We start from the raw sequence: 20,788 nt of genomic DNA, 5'->3' as shown, positions 1-20,788 counted from the left end.
ATGCATGAGCAGAAGGATATTCGGACTGGTAAAAAAATAGTTTGGCTGGTTCGTGAACTCTGAACATACAAAGTTTGGGTCAAACCTTACATTGGGCCAAACCGAACCTCATGCCTAGTAATGGGTGAAAGACCAGTTGCAGCGACCATACCGGCAATATTTGTGAAATTGTGATTACTTTGGGCACAGCTTTCACAGCCTCTGACTGTGTACAGAAAACCTTCATAAACCAACAAAGAACCTAGTAAACCAGAATTTCCAAAAGTTACACCATTCGTATTTGTTGTATATAAATTATTTTTTGCATACTGTCATTACAATCCAGTAAAATAACACCACTGAAGTCTTTTTCCACATAAAATGATATCACACTTTTTCCAATTATAAAGATTTATAGTCCTTATGGATAAACTGTAGACAAAGTAACATTTTGCTGTAATAATATTTATACAGTGTTTAAATGGGTTTGAGTATTGTAGTTCTGTATATTTATTCTATCTTCAAACATCCAAGAAAAATATATACACAAGCTGATTACATCTTAACTATATTTCTGGGATGTTATAAACCTAAGAATCTATCTATCTATCTATATATCTATCTATCTATCTATCTCAGGGTCACTGTAGATAAAGTCTTATGATGGTACTTGGCCAGTACAAAACGCAATTATATTTTCACCTGGGTTGTGTGGAGTTGACATGGACCTGCTTAGGTGGGAGAGGAGTCCACCTCCTTCCGCCTTCCACTTATAGTGAGTGTCATTGTCTAGAATGAATATAACCTGATATATTTTAACCTTCCTTCTACAACAAGGAAAGCAAATTGAGCTAAAAAGCAGTATTGGCCTAAAAGTCCAACCCTGGCATGTTGAATTGGATCTCCCCGACTGATACCTCTGAGCTCAGATGTGACACAATCCAACAGCTACAAAATTGATGCTGATCATTGAAATTTTCACATAAGTAAACCTCAAAATAACTCATGAAGAAGGGCAATACAGACCCACAAAAAACACAAACAAAATTGAGACATCACCCCACTCATCTATTTGACTCATATGGTCAGACAACAAAAGGGAGATCTTTTACTCTATGGGAAATTAATAGGTGTCTAATATAGAAGGGAAATATATTTTGAGGCCACGTACAGAGGATAAAAAACATATGACAATGTGTTAGCATGATGTCTTTTAATGCCTTGTTTTTATTGGATTATAAATGTTGTATTTTTATACATACATCTTTTAGCAGTGTGGGTACCTTAAAAATCCATCTTTAGCCATTGCACATAAGTAAAAAAAAATGGGCTGTGATACCCAATTAACACTCTTTTCTGTTACAACAACTGGTTAACCTGTGATCTTATTCAAAATGTTTTCTAGTTGGCCAAGTTTTCTTTTTTTTGCATGTACCAATTAAATGTACACTACAGATTTGTCAATAAAGTTTATTCTCTCGATTTCATTTCACCTTTAAAGTAAACCTTAAAACCTTTTAGAATTAAATTATGGTGTGCCACAATGCTGCAGCAAATGTGGGACAGAATAACACTGCTATTAAAATGCACATGAAAATTGATATTAGCTCAGCATATACAATATAAAGTTTAATTCCTGCTATATACAAATCATAAAAGAGTGCCAAAGTAAAAACAATCTATCCATCTAGTCCTGAGACCAGACTTACAGCCAGGCTGGTGACCTGACTTTTTCATCTGCTGCAGTTGAAGTGTATGTCCAATGTCCTATGCTTTTTTCTTAAGGGAAGGGTTAGATCTCTTTCAATACAAAACACAAAAAATCCCCAGCTTCACCTGCCAGCTAGCCTGCAACCAAACAAATTGCCCTGTCAACAGTATGCGTTAAAATCAGAGGTTTTAGTTGCACAAACTTTTGGCCAAAAATATGTAGAAGCCACACCGCCGCGCCAAGGCCCCTCTGCAAGGTGTGGTCCTAACTCTATGTATACGAGTCTCCAAGTGTGAGCATATTAATGCAGTCGATAAATTGCATGCAGGTGGACCTGGAGGTAGCCAACTCCTCCTAATAAGGTGCTGGGACGCACTGGGGGCCCAGCAATCTAGAATGCATGCTGGGACCCCAGTGCATCCCCACAACATTTTTTCTAGTTAGATCTCTTTCAGTTTTCTACTGCTTTACAAGGCTCTGTTTGAGAGATTTCCCCTGACTTCAAATATTTCTATCTGTGTGCTTGTTGCAGATCTCACTTCCTCTCCTGTGACATCTTTGTCAGAAAGAAAGCAAGTGATGTGAAATCTCTCTAAGTTAACCAGAGCCAATAATACGTAGAATCGAACAGGTTATTTTAATCTTTCCCCACTTTATCAAAATGTAAAAATGTTTTTGTCTTGATATATACTTTAAGTAACAAAGACTGTTCACCACTCTGTCCACAAACTTTGGTGGGACTGTGATGCTCTCTTCTTCTGTCAGCATGTTCCTTGTCAGTCCTGTTACTATGGGTGCAGGAGTGCAGGCGGTGTAGTATTTTTAGTTTCCCTCCGGAAGACTCTCTCTGCCAGCTAGAGGATATATATACCTGGTGAGGAGCCCTCCAAGTGGTATTTGAGTCTTTGGTCTTTGGTAGAAGGAGGCAGAGAAAGCAGAGAGAACGTATTTGCCTCCCTTCCAATGGGGAGACAAGATGTTTGCTTCTGTATTTTCAGTTCTTAAGGGAAATATCACTGTTCCTCTTCCCCATATGGGGTTACCAGTGCGGCTGGACACTCTAATAAGACAGCATTCTCCTGTGGGCATAAGTTTGAGATGGACTGACCAGAAAAATAGAGTGGAGGAGGAGAGAGGTTTCAGGGACCAGAGTAGCAGCCCACTGGCTCCAAAGTTCAGGTGCGTATAACTTTGTTATTTTTGCTCATAGAGGAAAATGAGCACTTAATTCTTGCAGTGCAGGGGTGGCCCCACTGCAAGGATTAAGATAATTTTTCCCAGAGTTCTCCTTTAATGGAGCAGCTGGTTTGGGGCAGGAATGTGTAGTAGTCTGGTGACAGTAAATTTGTCAGTGGCACTAGCTGTGTAGCTTCCACCGGCATAGTCACCACGCTGAGTCCTCATGTTTTATGGGCATCATGTGCTATGTGATCCTCCTAGGAACTAAACCTGGAACCACATGAGCAGCGGAGGCCTCCTTTAAGATGTGTAAGTAAACTCCTGCTCAGGCCTAGGGCTGAAATGGGAATCTGTTCGTGTGTGCGTTTGGAACCTATGGGACCAGTTGGGAACTTCAGCTCACTGCCCCAAGAAAGCTGAAGAAAGCTGTTTGGCCCCGGGAATGGGAGAACTGGCTTAACAGTTCCACTTTCCAGGAGTTGATCTTCTGTGTATACCCCCTCATCTCTACATGCATACAGTGCTTGATTGGCTCATAGTGCTGCCCCTCCCAGTTGGCATGCAAAAGTCAGATACCGAGTCATATTTAGATACTTTACACTAGTTGCAATTAACAAGTACATTTTAATATTCTTGAATTAATAAATAATGGCATTTATTGGTGTCTGCCTGAGTTCTTATTTAAGTATTTGTCATTATAGTAAAAACCTTATTCATCTACCATTTATGGGAATACCTAATGGGTATAGAAAATTGGTGATTTTTTGGGGGGAGGTTGGTTTATTATTTTTTATTTTGTCACTTGGTTAACAATGTAATAGATTACACGAGCTCTGTAAAAAAGCTAATATCTCGTTATACTCATATGGGGATGACTGTTCTGGGGTCAGGCAAATAAAAATTTGGCATTCTTTTTCGCAACCATTCTTTTATCCTCCGGACTAAAGAGAAGAGGTACCTTCCGGTTTGTTATCAGCGCTCAGTTGAAAAGCCTGCATCTCTGATGGGATAAGGGTGCATTAGTGCATATGGAATGTGCAGCTTGCACATCTGGAAAGGCATCATCAATGCTGAAAGATATATACAGGTTTTAGAGCAGCATATGCTCCCATCCAGACAAGGGGGGTGATTTACTAACCTAAACACACGCACGCACTAGGTGCGTGTGATTTTTACACAGCAAAACATATTTATCAACCAAAAAGTCTCTAAAAGCATATTTCCACTAATGCCATATATGGAAAAATCATGCACATGATGCATATATAATGCTGCTTCACAGTTTAGACAAAAATGGTTAGCTCATGCATTTACATTCCTGCATTCATCAACGCAAGCAACACAACATAGAGCTAATTTACACAACATCACCTTGCAATTCATGCTTGGCTTTGCACAACACACCTGCTGGGTGTGTACACACTACAAAGATGTTTAGATTCCACCCATAGATCATGCTGGGAGGGAACACACTACAGAGGTGTATACATGTTCATGGTGTGTTTATAAGGTTAGTAAATCAACCCCAATGTCTCAGGATTTCAGGGAAAGCCTGCAGTCCAGACCTTTCACCAATTGAAAACATTTGACACATCTTGAAATGAAAAATAGGACAAAGAAGACTCAGGACTGTTGAGCAGTTAGAATCCTATATCAGGCAGGAACGGGACAAAATTTATCTCCCAAAACTCCAGCAATGGGTCTCCTCAGTTCCCAGACGTTTGCAGAGTGCTGTTAAAAGAAGAGGGGATGCTACATTGTGGTAAACATAGTCCTGTCCCAACTTTTTTGAGATGCGTTGCTGCCATCAATTTCCAAATGACCCTATTTTTTTCATAAAACGGTACATTTTCTCATTTTAAACATTTGATATGTTTTCTATTTTCTATTGTGAATAAAATATGGGTTTATGAGATTTGAAAATGATTACATCCTGTTTTTATGTAGATTTTACACAGCATCACAACTTTTTGGGAATTATATATATATATATACTATTTTTTTCTCTAATAAAAGTGCATTTGCCTGGTATAGAAAAATGTCTTTATCTTAGCTACTCCCAGTAGACCTCTAACCCCTATTAAAACACAGCCACCTAGCAACCTAGATGTCAATCTTCCAGGAGGAATTAAGGGAACCCTAGAAACTGTGGAATCCAAGGTTCACTGTGTGTCTTTTTGAACTAAGATATCTCACACTAATAGAGCAATTATAAATCTTTTGTTGCACTGATGGCGTTGTTATGTAGTTTAGAAAAGGTCTTTAAAGTTTTTTTTATCCCTGTTCATTGGGCACATTCTATTCAATTAAACCTAACACATTTTGAAAACAATAGACAGAACAAATGACCTGTGCAACTTAACATGTCTCAGGAAAGAGTTAATTTCTATATAAATGTCAAGGTCAGTCAAACTCATTGATTAATGTAATTAAGAGCCTGATTAAATTAAATTTCCATTCCATTAGCTTCTACTTTATTTTTTATATTTATATATTTTTAATACATATTTTCAATGACATTCCAGCTATATCCCCTGTGGAATAGCTCTACTGCAGCAGGCTTGCTGCTCTATCAGATTCACTATCTTTCATCAATCCTCTATTAATTAGCTAAATGCTGAACGATATTATACATCCATCTGTCCTGCTTTAAGAAAGTGCCATACTTAGAGAGAGACAGAGCTCCTTCATCTGCCTTGCTGAACTTTGAAGATGGTCATTGGTATTCTAGGACAAGTCAGCTTACTGTAATTTGAAATCGGTCTGCCGTCCCATTAGGAATCTTGCCGATCAATACCAAGTGAATTAGAGTTTCAGTGATCTGATTAACTCCCCATTATTTTCCAGCCTGCCTGATTTAGAATGCATGATGAGACAATATTCCAGTTTCTTTGCTTTATCCCAGTTTAAATGAAATATAGACATCTCAGGAAGCAGTCGCTGTGCATTTGATTTGGCATCTGCGTTAATAAAGTCAAACACCATGAGTGTCTCTGTGACTTTTCATGACAGCGCTAACTGACTTAGGTCTGCCATGAGCAAGCACACATAGTACAAAATGAAGTGGATGGAAAAGAGATAATGTCATTTTTATTTAATGGCAGAAAACATCTCATACATGTTGAATAATGTAGGTTGTACTTTAGATTTTTACATATTTGTAGGAGATGTTGGCTATGAGACAATAGCCTATCCCACGTTACAGGTGCTTCTAATTTTGAGCATTTCAAAGTTTTATTGAAACAATGAAGTCAATTTATTATAATTATCCTAGGGTACTTCATTAAGTAGATTTTTTCAAAATAATCCTGGGCTTTTTTTTTAGTTACACTTGTAATCTGGGCCTTAACTTCACACTTACGGAACTAAAACCCCATCTTGGAGCCAGTGTAAGTTTTGTTAGTACCTTCAGGTTGACAGAGTGACTCTTATGCACACACAATCACACCCACTAATAGTAACATGTAAACAAGCAGGCACATTAGAATCCCTATTTAATTCTTAATTAAAATAATGGTTTAATCAGAAACAAAGTCTATTTGTGTTGCACATCACTTACAGCAATTGCAAGCTGTTCTTACAGCAATGTTTGAGTTAGAGCAGCAAACTATGCATTTTGGCAGGAATGAAGCTTCATAATGTGCCAATGTTTTGTCTCCCTCGATCTTCCAAGAAAAATTAGCGTTTGGGTATGGGAGTAGAAGAGCAGTTTACACTATACCTTACTTACAGCCTAGCCAGGGCTGTCTTATTAACAGCTACTACTTAGTGTCAGTCTGCAGTTGCTGCACATGCCTACTGTAACTATCTGTCTTTATAGAAAATACCTAGGCTGTAAAAAACTATGGGGTCTATTCACAAAGCAGACGAAGGATCTAGCCGTAGCTTCGGCCGATCCTTCGGCCCCAGGACCCCTTCGGTTCAGTAGAACCGAAGGGCTGCTGTACGGGCTATTCACTATAGCCCGTACAGCTCCTGAACTTGGCCGAGCAGGCTCAATCGAGCCGAACGCATATGCCTCGGCTCGGCTGAGCTGCGCTGAAAGCCAAAGCTGGCCGACAGCCTCCTTCTGACAGCTGGACAGAGCCAACCGTGATCTTACGGCTGGCTCCGGCCACTTGCAGAGAGATCAGCGTCCCTGGCTACCAGCTAACCAGGGACACTGATCTCCAGACGGAGCCGTGTCAGAATAGAAAAAAACGAGCACCATCGTTCTTATTTGGCCAGGACTGCTGTAAGGTGTGCGGAGAGGACCCCCACCACCAGAATAGAAAAAAAAAACATTTTTGGCCATAGGAATGCATTGCTAGATTCCCATTGGCTATTTCAATTTGCAATAGCCAATAGCAAACTAGCATTGCACCCGCCCTCTGCTGCAGTTCTCCATCAGGTCCACTACTGATCTATTCTGACACTGCTCCATTTCAGAATAAGAAAAAAAAAGAACAAGCAGTGTTTCTCTCCTTGGTGGCCGGGAGTGGGAAACTCCCGGAGCGCCCGACAGAGTAATGCTTTTTTTCTTCTTTTTTTTGACGGCAGCAGAATCGCCAGCCAATAGAAAACTGTTGGGCGGAGCCAGCTGTCATTGTTAGCTCCGCACAATCGTTTCCTATTTTTATTTTTCTACTTTTTTTAACTGTTTTTCTGTTCTTCTTTCTGTTTTTCAGACCGAACAGCAGCGAGTAGCCTGCCGGAGGTTCGGCTCAGCCGATCCAGATGTTGGATCAGCTGAGTCGAACTCCTTCTGCACTTCGGGTCGGCCAAACATACTGAGCATGTTCGGCCGACCCGAAGCCACGCGAAGCCACCCGACGTACGGCTGATTTCAGCCAATATACGGCTGAAATCAGCCGTACCAGCCTGAAGTGAATAGCTGAACAGAGTTCGGCTCACTTCGCTTTAGGTCGGTCATTCACTCGGCTGCCTACGGCAGCTTAGTGAATAGACCCCTATGTATATCAAAAATTCTGCAAATTCATGATAACGTGTAACACAAAACTAACATCATCAATCAGTCTTGACATGTAAACTGGTAACCCTGTGTTTTTGATCCATTTAATGGCCTTGAAGAACCATTTTATCTAATATGATAAAATATGGTCACCTCCCGCCTCAAAGACACCAGCATGGTGCTGCGTTTAGTTTCCTTACCTGTACAAGCGGGAACTGAACACATCCTGTGATTAGATATACAATGTTCTGTATTGAAAGGCCTTAAATTGCAAGTTTGCTAAATTTTTCCCTGTTTTTTTCCCTTTTTACCCTTATTAATAACTTGAGGAGTTTGAGCATAATTGATACATCCTAAAAATCTTCAACAAAGTTGAAGACACAACTCTCATGTCACAATAAGACACATCTCTTATGTCCAGCTGTTTTCCTCTTCCTGCCACTCCCTCCCTATTACCGGTTTTAACATGGATCAGAAATATTAGCTTTGAAATATTAGATGTGTTCGGAAATTAACAACCTCTAAGAACAAATGTTCAAAAGGCCTCATGTTAATCAATCAGCTGATCTACATAATTTATACATGCAGTCATTCACACAGGGGGGTCTGGAGATCAGGCTCCTATTAGCAGGAAGCACAGGATATGTTGTATCCAAAACCAGGACAAAGTCAGATGCCTCGTCACCGGCAATTTGGGCTCAGGTAGCAGAATGCTAAGACTCCAGGTACAATAAACAGCTCAGAGCAGCCAGAGGTTATTTTTACCTCAGCGTTAGGCATGTGATACTCATGGCTGGAGGGTCTCATTGGAAAGAAACTAGAAGAAGATGAGGACTGCTGGGACATCTAGCTCTGAATGTGTGTTCCCTGATTAGGGACTACTGGGATCTTTCAGGGATGTATGATTGAGAGTTTAATAATCCTCTAGAATCATATACCTCTTATCAATGAAATATCACTGTAAGAGTTTAAGTCTCCATCAAGATCACTATCTTTTTATCTGGCTTTTGGCTAAGCAAGGCTTTCACTTGACCCAAAACTGAGCAAGATAATAACGACTATGCTAGAACAGGAGCAGGGAACTCCACTGGGAATTCCTTGATAATTTGTGGGTAATTTGACACTGATGTATCCATTCAAAACTAAAATAAAATGTTTTTTTGCAAATAAAATAGTGGCCACTTGTCCCTGACAGAATATTTATTTTATTGTCATGTTCATTTTCATCCATTTTTCTCTACTCTCAATGTCTTGTTTCTTTCTTCCTGTGTACTCATCAATTTTAATCACTTTTGTGTCTCCCGAATGCGAAAAATGGAATGCTCCTGTAATTAGATGTTCATTTAATAGCTGTATATTTATTTTTCTTGATTATAACTCAATATCTATCTTTGCATATTAATTTAAAATATAATTAAAAAGTACAAATACATGCTAGTGCAATAACTGACTTTTGTAATTTGCAGTCTTTTACAATCATTTTGTCATTACTATTAAAACCGAAAGCACTTTGCCAATTATAAAAATTAGATTAGCACCATTCGTTAAATGAGATGCCAGATTACAATAGCTGCTTGAATGACCAAACGGCGTGCTGTTTCTTTGAGTACTTTTAACGGTTTGCATGTAAAATCATATTAATGTTCACATTCATGCTGCAAAAACCTATAGTAATTCTCTTAAGATATGACTTTAAATATGATTGATGAATTGTGTGTCATTTGGTGTGTAAATCATAGTGTCATGTTTTTTATTTTCAGCATTTGTTATAGGGACAGATTGCAACTGCTTGTTATGTATACACATTCACATCATTATTATATTTTGTTTAGAAATCTTACATGGCATTCCTATTCTGCATCTGGTAATTTCATTTACTGTCAAAGCAAGATTAACTTGCATTTAGTTGAACAGTTTTTTGTTTCACTTGGTACTTTTAAATGCTAGAGCCAGCAGTACACCAATTAAATAAAAGTGCCAAGGTAAATATCTCAGTAAAAATTAAAATATAGCTATTTATTAAGCTTGGACAGTACATAGTAAAATATTATTACACATCCAAATGGCTTTCTCCACTTCTCCATACAGCTCTGTTTTCTAGCCCTCAGGCTACTACTGCTAGTCCAACTCACTGTTCATTGCTTCAGTTTAGCATACTTTAACTATGGGAGGAGTCAGGTATTATAACTGTGTTCAGAATGAGCTTGAGTTTGAATGAGCAACACAACTGGCATATCTAGAATTCCAATGATTGGAGTTCTAATAGCTTACTGCAAATAGTGTCATATTTAAAATATAAAACATTCCTTACATACAAACTACAGTAGCCCACCTTTGTGGACAACTGTGCATCTATGCCCTGGGCTTTCTCAATAGCAATGATTTAAATCCATCCTGCTACTGCTGCACATACAGTTGTAATCAAAATTATTCAACCCATTGCAAATCAGGCTTATTGGCAACATTTTCGGACTTTCAGCTGTTTGCAATGAATAAATCAAACAAAAGCAATTGAAATAGATCAACACAATTAATGTTTCAAGTGGTTTCCCCAAATTCAACTGAAAATGCAACTTTTAATGACTTCTGCAGTCTCAGAGTTATTCAACCCTGGATTTTTTATGTAAATGTCAGGCATCAAAAATGAAAAAAATAAAAATTACATGGGGAATCCCCAAAAATCCATACCAGATTCTTATCATGATATGCAGCCTGTCTCAAGAGAGCCCCCCTGACAAGGCACCTTTTCCCTATGTTGATTGGGACAAGGGCCTTCTACACACATCCCTGGCCAGTGGATGTGGGGGTCTGCGGGGGATCTTATCAGAATCTGTAAACCCCATTTAAGATAAGGGGCCTCCAAAAAAACTGTCCCTCCCCCAATTACAAAGTAAATGAACACATACACCACATAACAAAGGGCTTTCAAAAATAAAAAAACAAATTGTCTCTCAATGTAGTCCAACATCAATCATGTATTCTAGAGATGAAATTCCAGCAAATGACTGACTGCTGAATGTCAACAAACTGGCCAGGAATACTGGCTGATGTCAGTATTCCTGTTAGCGGGGAAGAAACTGTCATTTAGTGGCAATCATTTTTTTTTGCTTAAAGTGACATTAAACCCTCAGATCTTTTTACATAAAACAATACTGTAATGTGCGCCTTACTGTAATCCATGGCTGTTTCCCTTCTCTTTGCTGCTCTTTCTTTTAAAGCCTCATGTCTTCTCATGCTTGGGGAGAACTTCACTTTGCAGCTGAGTGCCTCTTCCTTTAGTGCTGGCTCAGGTTGCAAACGTACACACAGACACCATGGGGGTGATTTACTAACCTAAACACACGCACGCACTAGGTGCCTGTGATTTTTACACAGCAAAATGTATTTATCAACCAAAAAGTCTCTAACAGCATATTTCCACTAATGCCCTATATGGAAAAATCATGCACATGATGCATATATAATGCTGCTTCACAGTTTAGACAAAAATGGTTAGCTCATGCATTTACATTCCTGCATTCATCAACGCAAGCAACACAACATAGAGCTAATTTACACAACATCACCTTGTAAATTCATGCAGGGCTTTGCACAACACACCTGCTGGGTGTGTACACACTACAAAGGTGTTTAGATTCCACCCATAGATCATGCTGGGAGGGAACACACTACAGAGGTGTATACATGTTCGTGGTGTGTTTATAAGGTTAGTAAATCAACCCCCATGCATCCATTTCAGAGACAAGGCAGTCTGCTACAAAACAGAAGTTCTGCCCAGCATGAGAACAGATAGAGATTTAAAAGGAAGAGCAACAAGAGAAGGGAAACAGCCATGGATTACAGTAAGGCGCACATTACAGTATTGTTTTATGTTAAAAAATCTGAGGGTTTAATGTCACTTTAAGTACATCCTACAGGTGTGCCATTTCACATGCATGTTTAAGTCACCCCCCAAGCACGTTATGTGAATGAACTGTGTATTTTTATTGTCGCCCTTTAAGTCACAATAATAGACACTCTCTCTCCGCTAAATAGTTTTTTTTTAAATGTGTTTGCATTGGTACATGTCCTCCATGGCAATACCTAGCTACCCATGTCCTTTTTTATCAAAAGATTCAGCTCTCTCAGACTTCAGGTATGATATTGGCATTTGCAAATTTCAGGCCGGGTTTGCAAATCTTCCTATTATTTAAACCCAGGCAAGTTCTTTCATCACTGTTGGTGGCCTTTTGTTATGACCCAGTGTGCTGCCCTGCTGGTCCACTTCTCTTTTTTGCTGTTATCTGGGAATAGTTCATTTCACTAATTTAATTTCATTAAATGGTGTAAGAAGTGATACCGTGTAGCTACTTGCAGCATATTTTAGATAGAGTAGGAAATGGTCAAAACCCCTATTAGGATCCGAGTGCACAAATAAAAATTAATGGCTCACTGTCTCAACCCTTTCAAGTACTTAATGGTACTAGACAAGGATGCCCCCTTTCCCCTATCCTCTTTGCCCTGTTTTTAGAACCATTGTTAACTTCAATTAGGGGAAATCCCAATATACATGGAGTGAAGGTAGGAAAGTATGAACATAAGTTAGCAGCATATGCGGATGATGTACTATTTTATATTCAGCAGCCACACATAACAATTCCGAACTTGTTAAAGGAATTGGAGATATAGTATAAACCCCTAAGGGGGAATATGGTTTTAGAATTTCACAAGGGAGATTTTTCTAGACACTAGATGGGCTGATGGATCACAACAATTTTCTCACATTGGGGAATTCATATGGATTATTGTTGGAAAGGGGAAAGGAGAGGGGAAAAAAAGTTTTTTTTTTTTTTTTATTACTTTCCCCAACACAAACTATATAGAGGATTGTTCTCTTCATACTAGACACTGGAATTGTACACTTGAGATATTTGACACGAAATTTAAAATTTGAGGGGACTGAATTGTTTTTGGTTTTTTTTGGGGGGGGGGTTTAGAATAAGTAGGTGGATGTAGGATATGATGACTGTGACTATGTGTATGTGTATATGTGTATACATATGTATATATATGCATATATGTATGTATGTATATATGTGACGTTTTTTGTTTTTTTCTTCCATATGGGTATTAGTATGCTTATATTTGGTGATGAAAGGTTGAAGGATGGTTGTATTTATTATTGTATTTACTTATGTATGCATAGCATTGAAGGAGAAAATAAATAAAGAATGATAAATAAAATAAAAAAAAACCCCTATTAGTTTTGTTGCCATCTGTATTATGTTTAGGTGATTTTCTTTAACCCATTGTCCTATAGACACATTTTCCCTATCAAAATATTTCCCCATTATTCCTGTTCTGGTGACAACTCAAAATAGTGAGGTTCCCTCACTTTCAGTGCCAGCAATGAAGCTCATCAGGGCTAATAGAGTAAATCTTTTAAGTAGGGACACAGACATCAAAAAATCAGACATGGGTTCTAATCGTTCAATACTCTATCCAAAACTAAATGAAAATGTTTTCCCTATGTACAGGGGCATAACTACAAGTCATGGGGTCCCGGAGCTAAACTTTGGGGCCCCCTTGCTAACTCTCTTTGTAGCAGATTGCAGTGTCAACTTGCATAACTGATCTTTACATGATGTATGTATCCAGGAAAGCCAGAAGGAGAACTGTCAGCATAGCCAGTACACTATTTAGGGAGCAGTGCTGGGGGTAAAGCTCTTGCACACACGTACTCTTCAACCCTAATACAAACTTTTTAAACGCTAAAGAAACTTCATTAAAGTTCATTAAACTTTTTTAAAGGACATCTTTTCTGTGGATAGGTGACCAAAACTGGACTGCATACTCCAGATGAGGCTGAACCAGCGATCTATAAATTGGCAAAATGATTGCTTTGTCTCTACAGAACATTCCCTTTGTAGTACAAGAAAGTATTCTGCTAGCTTTGTTTGCCAGTCTGGCATTGCAAGCTATTATTCAATCTGTGGTCTACTATGACCCCCAAATCTTTTTCCATTTCTGACTTCCCTAGTGGAGTTCCCCTTAGTGTGTATTCCGTTTGTCTGTTTTTAACCCCAAAGTGCATTACTTTACATTAATGAACATTAAACCTCATCTGCCATCTAGTTGTCCACTCCCCTATTTTATCCAGGTCCTCCTGTATTGTTATAGTGTCTAAGTCTGTGTCTATTACCCTGCCGATTTTAGTATCATCAGCAAACACGGAAACATGGCTATTAATGCACTCCCTGATATCATTAATGAACAGGTTGAATAGTATGGGGCCTAGCAGAGCACCCTGAGGCACGCCACTCATGACCCTACAAACCTCCACCCTCTTAGAAGGTTTTAGCAGAGGTGAAAAGCTGGGATTTGTGACTACATCAGTCAGCTCAGAGGGTAATAAATGTACACTATCTACAGGGGCTTCTGCGCCCGATTAATCTAAGAAAAACTGGGTGTTACTCCTTACAGCTGCTCACTTAAATTGGCTGCATGAGCCTGCATTAATATCATTCAAATATGTGAAGCGGTGCTATCACCCAACAAGTAAACAAATAATATGTGCAAAAAACAAATATTATAGTGAACAAAACTACTGTGAGAGAAAAAAAAGTCATTTATATATATATAATATTTTTCAAATATTTTCAAAATTAAATCTTCTAGTCAACTGTTCGTGTGAATCACAAGGTGATAATCTAAAAAAAACTCCAAATGACTAAAAAAGTAGCAAAAGTCCTATGTCAGTGTATAAAACACATAACACATATGTTTTGCTGTGTAAAAATGCACACGCACCTGGTGTGTGCGTGTGTTTAGGTTAGTAAATCACCCCCATTCATAAATTCATTAAAAGCAGTTCTCTCTCTCTCAAAAAAAAATGTTGTCTTAGTTTTTCTTTGTGCGTCACTCTGCCCACTCTTGTAATTTGTGTATTTTTTGCTGAAGTGCTCATAAAAAACACCAGTGCTCTGTTAAATAAGCCTCTCACCTCTGTGTTCAGACCCTTGGGTCTCGAAGCACTTCTTATAGGGTAAAACTCCTTCCTCACACTGTTTGTAGCTGTGATCTTCCTTCCTTCAGATGAGACCAATCCTGATCTTAACGGTTTTCTCCTTTACCGACAGCCCAAAAAAGATCTCTCAAAGACAGAAGTGGAAATCATAGCGCACCCCGTATGCATAAAATTATTTTATTTAAAAAAAATACACTCACATAAAAATTAATAAAATCGCCTATCAGAATCTCATTCCTGGATGTTAGATCTGTCCTCCTCTTTTCCTGCAGGTGTTCTGACGTCACTGCTTCCTGATGAAGTCAATTAGACGTAACGCGTAGAAGCTGAATCAGTGACGTCAGAACGCCTGGAGGAGATTCTTATACGCAATTTTATTAATTTTATGTGAGTGTATTTTTTTTCTCTCACAGTAGTATTGTTCACTATAATATTTGGTTTTTGCACATATTATTTGTTTACTTGTTGGGTGATAGCGCCGCTTCACATATTTGAATGAATAAATGTACACTGCTAAGATAGATAAGCAAATGCTTTTTACTGCACAGAAGGGGATCTGTGACTAGACAATCCTTCTACCCCAGGCCCCAAAGCAGCCACACAGGCTGCTATGGCTATTGTTACACCACTGCTTTTGAATACACTTTAATTGGTATCTGTTACATATCAGATGACTTTTGCCTTTTAACTTTTCCTTTTGCCTTTTGAAATTGAATATATCAGTCTTTCTCAATTTCTTAGTTTTGCACAGTTTTGTTTTATATTCAAGTTACTTAGTTAGCAGTTGCCCAGGGCAACCAATCAGCATCTTTCTTCAGTTTGCTCAGGTAAGATTTGAAAATAAGACAGAGAAGCTGATTGGTTGCAGTGCAAATCTGCTCCAGATTTTGTCTGCTCCAGTTTTGATAAATTCCCCTCAGAATGTTCTGAGAGCCTTGTATAAAAGCTTTTACAGCCATGTTCATCCTTTTTATGTATGAAACAGTAAGTGTGCTAGAACTCCTGTATTGGAAGTGACAGGTTCAATAAAGAGAACCTGTCACCTCCAAATGCTAGCACACAGGGGCTTGATAGTGCCTGTGTGATAGCAATAAAGTTAAGGGGAAAAAATGTGATAAAAAAATTAATTAAATAAAAAGAAAAAAGAAAGAAGGAAAAAATAATAAGAAATAATAATTAAAAAAATAAAAAAGGTGATTAAAAAGTAAAAAAGAAAATCAGAGAAAAAAAATTATAAAAAAATAAATAAATACAAAATGATAATCCCTCCTTACCATCTTGTCTTGAATTGTATTGTAATTCTAATGTCTTCCTTACATTGTAAAGCGCTGCGCAAACTGTTGTCACTATAAAGAATTTGGTATAATAATAATGACTTTACAGTAGGGCTGTGGAAATTAAAGATTCATTTCTCGATTGATCGTTAAACTTGGGCCGGTGAGTTTGCCCAAGAAACTTTCTGCACGAGCGCCAGCCAAGGCATTGGCCGATACACATACAGCACAGCAATGAAGTAATAAAATGAACTAGGATCACACTAATCCAGCACGTTATTATTCTGAGTTGCCCCACTCAAGCGGCGACCATATTGAGTGGGGCACGTGAGAATGAGTTCATTTTATTACTTCATTGCTGTGCTGTATGTGTATAGGCCAATGTAGTTGGATCTGTATGTGCGTTATAATTACTCAAAATTAACACATATGGTGTCTAAGTTGTATAATCTAATATTAAAACAGATGTTTCCAACATTGCCCTATTATACTAAAGTGTGGGAGCAAGAGCTAGGTTATGCACTTACAGAGGAGAAGTGGAGGAAGATCTTCTCCCTAACTTTCAAATCAAGTATCTCTGCCCTAACACAGGAAATACATTTTAAAGTATTAACAAGATGGTATAGATGCCCATATAATCTATATAGGATGAACCCTAAAAATTCCAAGTTGTGCTGGAGGTGTTTTGTAGAAGACGGGACGATGATACACATCTGGTGGTCGTGCCAGACAATAAGATCTTATTGGAAATCAATTTTGGATATAGCACAAGAGCTAACGGGACTCCATGGTTTGGAGACACCTGAGGTGGCTCTGCTGTCTCTACACCATGGCCTGGCCGCCGCATTGAAAAAAGGCCTATTAGGCCCGATCCTGGCAGCTGCAAGGGCAGTAATACCCAGACATTGGAAGTCAACCAGCTCTCCCCAGATATCGGAATGGGTCGAGGAACGAAATAATGTGATGCGATCTGAAGAGCTCATAGCCCGCTTATATAATAGACATACGCTACTAGGGGAGAGGTGGAGCCCATGGAGGGACTATATGAGCTCACAAGAGATTCTCAGATATTTATAGGGGTAAATCTCGAATAAACCTAACGTTGGATTATTCTATACTGATACAATATATGTTTTGATCTGACATTTCTCCTCTTCCTTATGTCCTTTTGGCCCTTTTTTTCTTTTAACTAAACGATTAACTATACTTATAATACCCCTGTGGATGTGTGGGAATGTCTGTTTTTGGGGGGGGAGGGGGGAGGAAGAAAGGTGTTGGGGTTTTTTTTTTTGTGTGTTATGTGTCACTTATTTGTTTCATGGAATCACGAATGAAGAGGGAACTACATAAAATATCTGAGATTTTTCTTAACATATGTGTTATGTCAAGCGTGAGGGAATGAATTATGTTAGTTATGTGTATTTGTATGACATGTGAAATTAGAAAATTTAATAAATAAATATTTTGTATACAAAATTAATCGATTAAAAAAAATTTGATTAATCGATCACGGCCCGGAACGCATCAAAAACGCGGCAAAAACCCCCACTGCACTACGTGTGCAGAAACCTGAGCAGATCTGCTCTGCATTTGGTGTGAACAAGGCCTAAGGACTGTTCATGTAGCAAAGTGTAAGGCTGGGTTCACACCTGAGTGTTTTTTTTCAGCTCGTTTTTTCGCGTTTTTCCATTCAGTGAAACGCGCGTTTCACTGGCGGTATTATTTTTTTTGTTTTTTTCCTTTATTTTCTCTATTTAAAAAAAAAAATTTAAGTTTCACTTTTAAACTTCCTACGCGCTGTAAAACGCCCAAGTGGGAACCATGCCCATAGGCAATCATTGGTTTTCACATGTTGAGCGTTTTACAGTGCGTAGGAACGCGCTGTAAAACGCCCAGGTGTGAACCAGGCCTAAAGGTGACATACACCTATTGCATATCGTTCGGAAATCATCCACGAATGCCCTTTCGAACGATAATTGATCAGTTGATAGGAACCCAACGATTTTTTTTATTGTACTCCTGGCCAAATTTCCACGGCAAGGCTGAAAAACTTTCACGATGAGACTGGAAAACTGGAAAACTAGGGTGAGACTAGAAAACTTTTTTTGAATCGTATGAAAAACAATGGATTTGTGGCGTTTTCGTATGAAAAAAAATCACAACGCTGCACATACGCAAACGAAAATCCATTCTGTCAATCGACAAAATTTGGTAAGTTAGTATTGTTAACGAATGATTTTCAAAACGACATGGGTCTGTGCTTGATGGGGCATTTGAGCTAGAATCAAAAGAGGGTTCTTGGCAAGAATGAAAATTCCTCAACGAAAACCGCAGACTGTATGGCCAGCTTAAGTGCACACTGCACAGTGAATGTTAGCAAACAAGGTAAACCTATGATCACTTTGAATACACAATGATGTAGAAAGGCAAACAACAGCATATTTGCTAGTACATGATTGCTTAAAGAAAGTGAACACAACTTTACCCTATTCGTTAAGCTGAGCAATATTGAGTTTGCAAAGTGAATAGCTATATTGCTAAGTAAACAACATTTACTTAATCAGCCCCAATGTCTCTGGAAGTGAGGGAAGTGTGCAAATCTGTACTTGGGCTACTGCGCTCAGTGAACAACAGGCTTTTTTCAAGTAGAAGGTAAGGAGAACCTGGAAAACATGCAGGAGATGAATGCACTATCTGCTGGCTGACTGTGAAAATATAAAATATTCACATTCAATATTCCTTACTTAGTAGATAAAAAATATAATTTATTATATTTTTAGCCCTGACCATATAAAAATAAATACAAACCACTGTACATTACTTTAATGATATAGGTCATATGGGCTAATATTTATCAAAGAGCCTGTGTGCTCGTGGTTCTCTGACTATCATGTACCAAGCTGGTTCCTCTTTGGTGTATATCTACCATATACTGTCATCTTTTTATATAAATTAAAAAGGAAAAGGCAGAAAGGAAAGAGGGATGCAAGCAGAAATGAGCTTGCAATAGTGCAAGAGCAACATCCCATTCACATCTGATAGCTGCTCAACCACATATTCCTGAACCATACTGACTCCATAGCACCAGCAGATGAATGCAGTCTGTAGAAAAGGAACTGGGTTTGAGGCAGTAGAGAAGGTGGACACTAGTCTCATCAGTACTGTGAGCTGACAACAGGCTTAAGCAGGGTTCTGAGATTTCCCAAAGCATTCTAGGATTTGTAGTAATTCTGTTTACTTTAGACCACATGTGTCAAACTCAAGGCCTAGGGGCCGAATCCGGCCCACCAGGCCATTTCCTAGACTTCTACTTTCAGATCTAGGTATTAAGTTATTACTAAAACTAGTGATAGTCGAATGCAGAGGCAATTATTATAAAGATTAGATACATTTATATAGTCTTACAGATACCTTTGAGGGCAACCATAATGCTGATGCGGCCCACGATTAAATTGAGTTTGACACCCGTGCTTTAGACTATCCGACAATAAGACATCCTAGAACCTGAATATCCAAAAGGAAACCCAGCTAAGAGCTTAGGGCTAAGTGGGTGCCGCATAATGCATAACGCAAACAAAATGCATAAAAATATATGCGCTAAATGCACATTAAAAACATAAAAGATTTAAGAGTTGTCAAATGCATACTTTTGAATAGATCCAAAAACTTCATGGACTGAATTGAGGTAGTAGTGTAATCAATAAACAGCTTATTATTTTATTTTAAATGTATAGTTTAAAAAATTATTTATCCAGTGATGGTTATGCTTTGTTCTTTTTGGTCATAGACTTGTTGTTTGAATAACCATTTTATAGCTAAAAGAAAACAAATATAGTCTAATCTATTGTGCACTTTTTAGAGAAAATGACCATATTTCTTTTGAAATGGCAATATAAAATACACAGTGAACTCCTAGAGAATTATGGGATTATATTGCAAACATAAATGTGATATATCCCTGACATGGGTCTAGATACAAAACTTTCATCCTTTCATTTTAAAGAGATTTACTCTTAATATAATCCGAAAACATCTCCTCTGGTCTGCCTTAAAAGTCATATGTTGAAGTCTGCATTAAAAGAAAATGCTTTTATTCTTTTATAAAATTATTCTTCCCATTCTAGAACACTAGTATGATCACCTTTTGATCCAGAAGATTATTTTATAGTTTGCTTGCATGAAAAAAGGAGGAAAGGAAAATGAAAGCAGTTTAGATATCTGAACTTTATGGATAATGCACTTACATTATGAAAAATGGATTTGGTGAAAGATCATAACCCTAAACAAATGGACAGCGGGATCTTTCTAAGCATCTCTCAGATTGCACAACATTTAAGAAATGAAAAACTTTCATTATTTTGTTATTTATTACTGACCCTAAACATTTATATAATCCTAATCTCAGAAAGTAAGCACTAAATGAAAGGTTGAAATAAACATGAAAATACATAACCGAGATAAAAATACATAGAGGGCATTCAAGCAATATAACTTCAAACTTTATATATATATTTATATATACCGTGTTTCCCCGAAAATAAGACACTGTCTTATTTTTGTTTTTGGGTCAAAAAAACACGCCAGGTCTTATTTTCGGGGTAGGTCTTATTTTTGTCATATATTTGTACATGTATTCATGCACAAATATATGGTGATCAGGGCAATCAGGTGCCGTACCTTTCCAAGAG

This window comes from Nanorana parkeri, unplaced genomic scaffold (genome assembly GCF_000935625.1).
Source record: "Nanorana parkeri isolate BGI_ZX_2015 unplaced genomic scaffold, ASM93562v1 scaffold1064, whole genome shotgun sequence".
In the NCBI taxonomy this organism is placed as follows: domain Eukaryota; kingdom Metazoa; phylum Chordata; class Amphibia; order Anura; family Dicroglossidae; genus Nanorana; species Nanorana parkeri.
The sequence above is the reverse complement of the archived record's forward strand: the minus strand, read 5'-3'. Positions refer to the sequence as shown.